The sequence below is a fragment of the Delphinus delphis genome, chromosome 1 (assembly GCF_949987515.2).
Source record: "Delphinus delphis chromosome 1, mDelDel1.2, whole genome shotgun sequence".
NCBI lineage: Eukaryota > Metazoa > Chordata > Mammalia > Artiodactyla > Delphinidae > Delphinus > Delphinus delphis.
Genome location: NC_082683.1, coordinates 97341848 through 97350754, shown reverse-complemented (window position 1 = coordinate 97350754; position 8907 = coordinate 97341848).

Here is an 8907-nt window from a genome sequence, read left to right as displayed (position 1 = left end):
GGGCCATGGCTCACGGGCCCAGCTGCTCTGTGGCATGTGGGATCTTCCCGGACCGGGGCACGAACCCGTGGCTTCTGCATTGGCAGGCAGACTCTCAACCACTGTGCCACCTGGGAAGCCCTATTTTTAGTTTTTTAAGGAACCTCTATACTGTTCTCCATAGTGGCTGTATCAATTTACATTCCCACCAACAGTGCAAGAGGGTTCCCTTTTCTCCACACCCTCTCAAGCATTTATTGTTTGTATATTTTTTGATGATGGCCATTCTGACTGGTGTGAGATGGTATCACATTGTAGTTTTGATTGGCGTTTTTCTAATGATTAATTATGTTGAGCATTCTTTCATGTGTTTGTTGGCAATCTATATATCTTTTTTGGAGAAATGTCTATTTAGGTCTTCTGCCCATCTTTGGATTGGGTAGGGTTTTTTTTTGTTTTTCTTTTTTGGTTTTTTTTTTTGTATTATTGAGCTGCATGAGCTCCTTGTATATTTTGGAGATTAATCTTTTGTCAGTTGCTTCATTTGCAAATATTTTCTCCCATTCTGAGGGTTGCCTTTTCGTCTTGTTTATGGTTTCCTTTGCTGTGCAAAAGCTTTTAAATTTCATTAGGTCCCATTTGTTTATTTTTGTTTTTATTTCCATTTCTCTAGGAGGTGGGTCAAAAAGGATCTTGCTGTCATTTATGTCATAGAGTGTTCTGCTATGTTTTCCTTTAAGAGTTTTATAGTGTCTGGCCTTTCATTTAGGTGTTTAATCCATTTTGAGTTTATTTTTGTGTGTGGTGTTAGGGAGTGTTGTCATTTCATTCTTTTACATGTAGCTGTCCAGTTTTCCCAGCACCACTTATTGAAGAGGCTGTCTTTTCTCCACTGTACATTCTTGCCTCCTTTATCGAAGATAAGGTGACCATATGTGTGTGGGTTTATCTCTGGACTTTCTATCCTGCTCCATTGATCTATATTTCTGTTTTTGTGCCAGTACCATACTGTCTGACTATTGTAGCTTTGTAGTATAGTCTGATGTCTGGGAGCCTGATTCCTCCAGCTCCGTTTTTCTTTCTCAAGATTGCTTTGGCTATTCGGGGTCTTTTGTGTTTCCATACAAATTGTGGAATTTTTTGTTCTACTTCTGTGAAAATTGCTATTCGTAGTTTGATAGGGATTGCATTGAATCTGTAGATTGCTTTGGGTAGTATAGTCATTTTCACAATGTTGATTCTTCCAGTCCAAGAACATGGTATATCTCTCCAACTATCTGTATCATCTTCAACTTCTTTCATCAGTGTCTTACAATTTTCTGCATACAGGTCTTTTGTCTCCTTAGGTAGATTTATTCCTAGATATTTTATTCTTTTTGTTACAATGGTAAATGCGAGTGTTTTCTTAATTTCAGTTTCAGATTTTTCATCATTAGTGTATAGGAATGCCAGAGATTTCTGTGCATTGATTTTGTATCCTGCTACTTTATCAAATTCATTGATTAGCTCTAGTAGTTTTTTGGTAGCATCTTTAGGACTCTCTATGTATAGTATCATGTCATCTGCAAACAGTGACAGCCTTACTTCTTCTTTTCTAATTTGGATTCCTTTTATTTCTTTTTCTTCTCTGATTGCTGTGGTTAAAACTTGCAAAACTACGTTGAATAATAGGATAACACTACTTTTAAATTAGCATCCAGGGTTGAGAACCACTGACCTTGAGCTTTTGCTGGGATTTTTAAATGTCATGGTTGTCCCTGTGCAAAGCATGTGTGTATATATGTGGTGTTTACTGAAGTGGTGTTTATTTTTTTAGGTAGATCTGGCTTTGTCTGCTCAGGGTAGAGAAGAGGAAAGAGGGAAGGGTGTGTCTGTCTCCATTTGTGTTAGTTTGTGGATGTACTCAGAACTGGAGGGTGTGCTGGGACTTGTCACTCTGGGTGTGCCTGTGAATCTGTGTTTGATTCCTCCTTTGTGTCCTGCAGGGCTGGTTCTTGTGCTGAAACACCACAATGGTAAGGACCCTGTGTGGTCCTCTCCAGAGCCAGGGAGAGTGTCCACCTGAGAAGTGCTCCAGGTCCAGGGCCCCTGCAGCCCCACCCTGCCCTGGCTCCGTGTCAGGAATCGCTGACCCAATGCAGTTCAGCAGAGGATTTTCAGTCACCTGCTGTTTGGCTCACTCTCTGTGCCAGGATCCAGACTCGAGGATCTATTCTGACCAGGGTTTCACAAGGCATCCTTCCCCCCGCCCCCGGGGACCCCAGCAGTGGGGGAGGGACCTGCCTTCAGTGTAGCTTTGGGGTGTGAGTGGGGATGTGTTACTGTGGCCTTGCCTCTTGAGCTGTGTCCACGCTGCTCTGTGGAAGCTGAGCTCTATCCCCACCTTGGTTTCAGCCAACAAATGCCTGCTCTCCCCTGCCAGGTGCTGCCCACAAACTGGCGTGTTATTTCACCAACTGGGCATTTAGTCGGCCCAGCCCTGCTTCGATCCTGCCCCGGGACCTGGACCCCTTTCTCTGCACCCACCTGGTATTTGCCTTTGCCTCAATGAACAACAATCAGATTGTTCCTAAGGATCCCCAGGATGAGAAAATCCTCTACCCAGAGTTCAACAAGCTCAAGGAGAGGTGCGTTCACTTTGGATGTGGGGTTGTATTTTACAAATGGAAGAGAGTTAATCCTTTTCTCCTGTGAGTCATCAACTTTCCTCTGATTCTTGTGTCCTAACCTCCTGTCCAGGGCGCTCCAGAGCTTCCCTGCCTTGGGAGCTCCCCACTGACCAGCACTCTCAGCTCGTTCTTGCCTCCTTGCCTTCGTGGCTGCTGTGGCCCCTGCTTGGAATGCCCTCCTCTCTCTTCTCTGCCTGGCATCCCCCAACTCACCCTTCAAGCCCCGTGTTGAGGATTCTATGTGTTAATGCTGTTCAAGCGCTTCAGAGAGGGCTGTGCATCACAAATGCTTCACAAATGCTAGTGTTTCTGTTACCATGTATCACCTGCAAATGAGCCCCCCAAGGGAAGGGCCAATGTCTGTGATATCTTTGTTCACCAGTGGCTGGGTCAGTGCCCAGCAGAGAGCTGGTGCTCAGTACTCCCTCCCCAGGACTCCTGGGCTCTCCTGTCCCTGGGGGTAGTCTGTCACTGCATCCATGGTATAGAAGGGTAGGGAAAATCCATGTTACTAGATTATAAGCTCTGGAGAGGAGAGCAGGGAGCTTATCCTCTGTTCACTGCTGTATCTCAAGCACCTAAAGCAGTCAGTGGCAAATAATAATTGCTCAGTAAATGTTTGTTGACTAAGAAAGTGAGTGAAGAGAAATTTTAGGAGGCTTTTTCTTTTCCTTTTTATGGGACTGTCATGGGAGTGGGGAGTTTGGGGGCCTTTGGGCAGCCTTGGCGTTCCTGGGTGTGATGACTTTTGTGTGGGCTGGTTGTTCTCCCTCTTTTCCTTCTTCCCTTCTTGGGTTCTGCTGGGCTCTGCTCTTTTCTTCCTTAGGTTCCCCCATCCATCTCCCCGCTTCCGTTCCTGTCCTCCCATCCCCCCAACTTCCCACTCACCAAATGAATGAATGAGAACCCAGCTCACAGACTCTGTCCTGCATCACAGGAACAAGGAGCTGAAAACAATGCTGTCCATCGGGGGGTGGAACTTCAGCACATCGAGGTGAGACTGTGCTGTCAGGTCTTCTCTCTGGGGTGGGGGCGGTGTATAGGGGCGGAGCAGGCAGGCCAGAGGTGAGGACAGGCCAGCTGGGCTCTGGGGAGACATGCTAGTACTCCCCCGAGTCCTGACCTGTCCCTGGAGTCCAGGGTCCCCCGACCTCTCCTCCATGGTGAGTGAGGGGAGACAAGGCAGGTTCAGGAGATGGTGGGAAAGGGGCTGGAGGGAAATGAGGGGAAAATGGGGTGCTCACAGTTGTCCCCTCAATGCTTCAGAAGAGGCAGGGCTTTTGCCTCAGAGAGGGGAGGAGTCTTGTTTAGGACATGGATAAACCCCAAGCCTCCCAGGGCCTGGGTTTCCTCGCTTTATAAATGGAGCCAGAGGTATCAACCTGAAAGGATGGGAGGAAAGAAAGTAATATAAACCAGATGCTCAGCTGAGCACCTGGGCACATGGTCTGTGTCCAGTGCATGGTGGCTACTCTTCGTTACCCTCCACTAGGCAGTGTGGAAGTGACAAACTGCCTTCATGTTCTCTGAAGAAATTTTCCCCTATTTCATGGCTGAGGCCAAGGGTAAAGAGTTGCCTCCCTTCCTGCCTTAGAGGAAGGAGCTGTAGGAGAGGGGTACCTGGAGGCCTGAGAGTGGGGGAATGTGAGGAAGCACCTGGCACAGAACCCAGGAGCAATGCAGGGAGGATGCAGGGAGCTGGGTGAGAACTGGCTCTGCCTGACCCCAGGCCTCGCCTCTCCCTGGGCCACGACTTCTTGAACATTTGCTGTGTACAAACGCTGGCCAGAGGCTTTGCATGCATTATCTCGTGGTTACTTGGGAGAGGCTTACAAAGTGGCTGTTTACATTCTAAATTTGCAGAGAAAAGCAGGAACACGAGCTTAAGAAACGTACCATATTTCACACAGGTGACCATGAGAGATCGCTCAGCTATGGGTGGAAACCAGATAATGGAACTAGGCCTGCCTAAGTCTGAATCTGGTTAATTTTCTAATCATTGCACTCAGGACTAGTCCCAAATTGCTTAAAGTTCAACTCCGATAAGTTACAAGTTTTCCAATAGTGTCTTCACTGTGGAAGAGAAAGCACTAGAAAAAAAAAAAAAAAGAAAGAAAACAATCAAACAGCCAAAGAACAAAAGAGCAAAGAGTACAAAACTCCTAGTCTGAGCATGGCCCTCCTGTGCCACGTTAGCTCAGAGGTCTTTCTGGAAATGCTGGCCCTTAGCTCATGTTCCCTCCGCTAATCTGTTCAGGCAGAGAAAGTCAGTGCCAGGACAGGGTGTCAGGGCTGAGTTGTTACCCATGAGGAAACAGCAGAGGGACAATGCGTGGCTAGGGGCAGACCATGTTTTCAGAGGCCAAGCTGGCCTGAGCCTGCTCTCTCCACCCCAGGCTGTGTGCTTGTTTCCATCTGGCAGGGGAAGTTGTGGTTTGCAAATCCTCCCTGGAGCCTGAAGTCCCCATTCCTGGGTATTGGAGCCCCATGCTGGGAGGGGCTTTAAGAAGCTCTGAGAGTTTCAACGACCTGCCTTCCTTTCCTCAGTCACATCCACTGTGCCCTCCATGGGGTGAGAACCAAGGGGTCTTGTAAAGGAGGCTGAGGTTGTGCAGAAAACACTCCTGGCCTCACCTCTGGTCTCCCTGCAGGTTCACCACAATGCTGTCCACATTCGCCAACCGGCAGAAGTTTGTCACTTCAGTGATAGCCCTCCTGAGGACACATGGCTTTGATGGTCTGGACCTCTTCTTCTTGTACCCTGGACTCAGAGGCAGCCCCAGGCATGACCGCTGGACCTTTGTCTTCTTACTTGAAGTAAGGCCAGCCTGGCAGCTCCCGAATCCAGAAATGATTCTACTTTGATCATATCTAGGCTCAGGGCACAGGGGAAGCCTAAGGCCGGGGACAAGGACAAGACAGTGGTAGCAGAAGGTTGTTTACTGCCATCAGCTGCAGGTGTTGGACAAAGAGCTGCCTAGCAAGGGCCCTATGGCGGCTCTTTCTCTCTGTCACATCCGGGCCTTGGCCCAGCCCTCCAGCCTGAGTGATGCCTTCTCTGTGCAGCTCCTGGACTCCCTCAGGTGGGCTGTCTGAACTCTGCTCCTGGGCCTGCTGCCAGCCTTCTGTTCAATGACTTACCACATTGGCTCACGTCCAGCTCTTTCCATCGCACTGCTCGGTCAGTTCATCTTTACAGAATCCTGGTCAGGAGAAAGGGGCTGTATCGTGCAGTGGTTAACAGTCTAGACTTTGGTGTCAGATATACCTGATTCTCAAGTCCTGATCTAAGACTGGGTGACTTCCCAGAAACCTGTGAAAGAGTAATAATAATAGGATCTACCTAGTAGTTCCTGTGAAGATTAAGCAAGTAATGAATGTTAAAATGTAACTTAGCTTGGAATACTAGTATTAAATAAATATTAGCTTTGTTTATATTAATACCCAAGAGTTTATTAACTGGAGCAAGAAAACAAAAATAGAACTGAGTTAGACAATCATACCTTGAATTCACAAAGCACATATCCTTTCATAAAAGAAAAATTCATAGGGTTTCAAGCCACTTGCATTTTTCTTCCTAATATCCCCTTGTCACCCTGTACTCCATCCTTTGTTGTGTAGATGCCATTCGATTCTGGCTACCAAGTGCTCTTTGTGTCTGCAGGTTGACTTTCTTAAGGAGAACAATTTTGGTGCGGTCATGATTTGGGCCATTGATCTGGATGACTTCTTAGGCTCCTTCTGCAATAAGGACAAATATTCACTCACAATCAAGCTGAAGTCACTCCTGGGCTTGTCCTCAGGTGCATCACTACTAAGTTCACCACATTGTTCTAAAGATGATGTAGGTCAAGCTGCAAGAATGGCAACTGCAGAGGGGCAAGAGTGCATGGAGGTAGCCACAGAGCATCATGTGAAAAAGGGACAGATTTACAGGAAGAGGTTTTTTAGAAATACTTTTTTCAACCAAGAGGCCAGTCTAAGTTCAGTAGCTATGTGGGCAAAGATTTGAATATACCTTATACCCTAGAGGTGGGCCTTTCTTCTCAGGAAAATTTTGTCTGGGAGGAAGAATCTGGTATCTTGAAAGTGAGTCTGATGCATGTGCTGACATTTTCTCTAAACTAGACAGCTCCCCTGTCAGTGCAGTGCACCATATCCTAACTTAGACATAAGCAGGCCAGCTTAGCCATTACCCACCTGCCTTAGTTACAGCTTTTGTCTTTGGGTGCTAGTGGGGAGGGTTGGAGGTAGGTCTTGAAGAAGAGCAGGCACAAAGGCTCACATTGCTGATTGGTCCATGACTCAGCAGTGTGAGGAGAGAAACCCCTGCTCTTCACATGCTTTGTATGTTCCTTGGTTAAGCATCCCTGGGGTAAGGCTACAGATGGAGGTAGAGAAGTAGAAGATATAAGGGTTCTGTATGTCTCTATTCTCAGGATATTGACAGAATAATTGATTTTTTTAAATTGTAAAACCTGTTAAGAGATGATTATAAAAAGATGGGCTCAAATTATAGAGTGAGGGAGTAAGAGGCAGCAAATTCTAGTGGTGGAGAGGGTTCTAGTAATACAGTAAAATTAAATATAAAATGTCTGAATTGCCAGGGGGAGAAAAAGGGGATAAAAAGCAATGTTGAAAGGAAACAAGCAAAAATAAAGTATAAGAAACAAAACATAACAAGATGAAAAATCTAAGTATAATACGGCTAACAAGATGACAAAATGCAGATGTATTACTTATGACAGAAATATGGATAAGCCTCCTCTACGAAAACACAAGTATTAATTAGTCCCCCACATAAAATCCTTGGTCTAATCACGGTAGGGTTGGGTTCACTTCTCCCTGAGTAGAAACGTAGCATAAGCCCAGGGCTGACATCCTGCTAGGACTCCAGTGGCCCTTGTTCTCCCTTCCTCCTTGCTTTGGACATCTGTCCCCTTATAACATTCTTCCCAACCATAGCTTGGGAACTCTCACAGGGCTCAAGTTCTTGGAGAGCAAAACTGATATAAGAGGAGATCTATAGCTTTTGCTTCTAGGTTCAAAAACAGCTTATGATGATGTTCTGAAATGGCCTTTTTGTTCTTTTAGAATGCACTCCACCAGCCACCAAGACCTGGTACAACCCACCAGTGACACACGGAAATGAAGTTTCCTGTGCCAGTATCGGTGGAGACAACCCACCAGGGACACCGGAAGTGAAGGTTTCTGTGCCAATATCAGTGGAGACAACCCACCAGTGACACCCGGAAGTGAAGGTTTCTGTGCCAATATCAATGGAGACAACCCACCAGTGACATCCGGAAGTGAAGGTTTCTGTGCCAATATCAGTGGAGACAGCGGCAGTGGTGGAGAAGGTGGTGGTGATGGAGGAAGTTGTGGAGGTGACGGTGATGGGGGCAGTGGAGGAGATGAAGGTTTCTGCACTGGTAAAGCAGATGGCATTTATAGCAATCCTAAAGACACCACCAAGTTCCACCAGTGTGTTGGAGGCAAGACCTTCCACTCCCAGTGTGCTCAGGGTCTGGTGTTCCACCAGAACTGCAAGTGTCGTAATTGGCCTTCAATTTAAAATGTTGGAAAAATTCTACTTTGTCGCAAATTCTCTTGTGCTGCATGTCAAACTTAATCTTCCAATACTCCATGTAGTCTACATATTATATCAATCTATCTATCAATTTGGAAGCCCTACCTTACTAAAACAGAATTATAATTAGGTTTTACTCCATTAAGATCTAAAAAAACTGTAAACCCCTTGAACAAAATCCATATGTAAAATAAATGACACTGTATGCTTTATGTTTTGTACTCATTTGTATTTTTTCTTAAGTACTTGTATATACAATTAAGCATTTCAAGGGACCCTGGAGGTTAACTGAAGCTATAGTAAAATTTTTACTTTTTGTCAAATCAGATTACTATTTTAGAAAGGGGAGTTGCCTTCCCTGGCAAAAGCCTTGAGAGTATGAACCAAAAAACAGTGTGAAAGATGTTCTCTCATCCCTGTCAATATCATCGAAAGAAGGGGCCCAAGACCCGAAGTCAGAAAAAATAATGAATGCTAAATTACCACCTCTGGAAAAAGCAGCATGTGTGTGGATCCAGAGGAGAAAAGGGAGGGAGGTGTGCAAAAGTGGTGAGAAATGTTAATCTTGATTTATCTCAAGTCATAAAAATACTTCTTGACAAGATAAGAGAAATCTTTAAATGATCAGATTAAAGGAAGTAAAAGTTTTTAGACTGAGGTATATTTAAC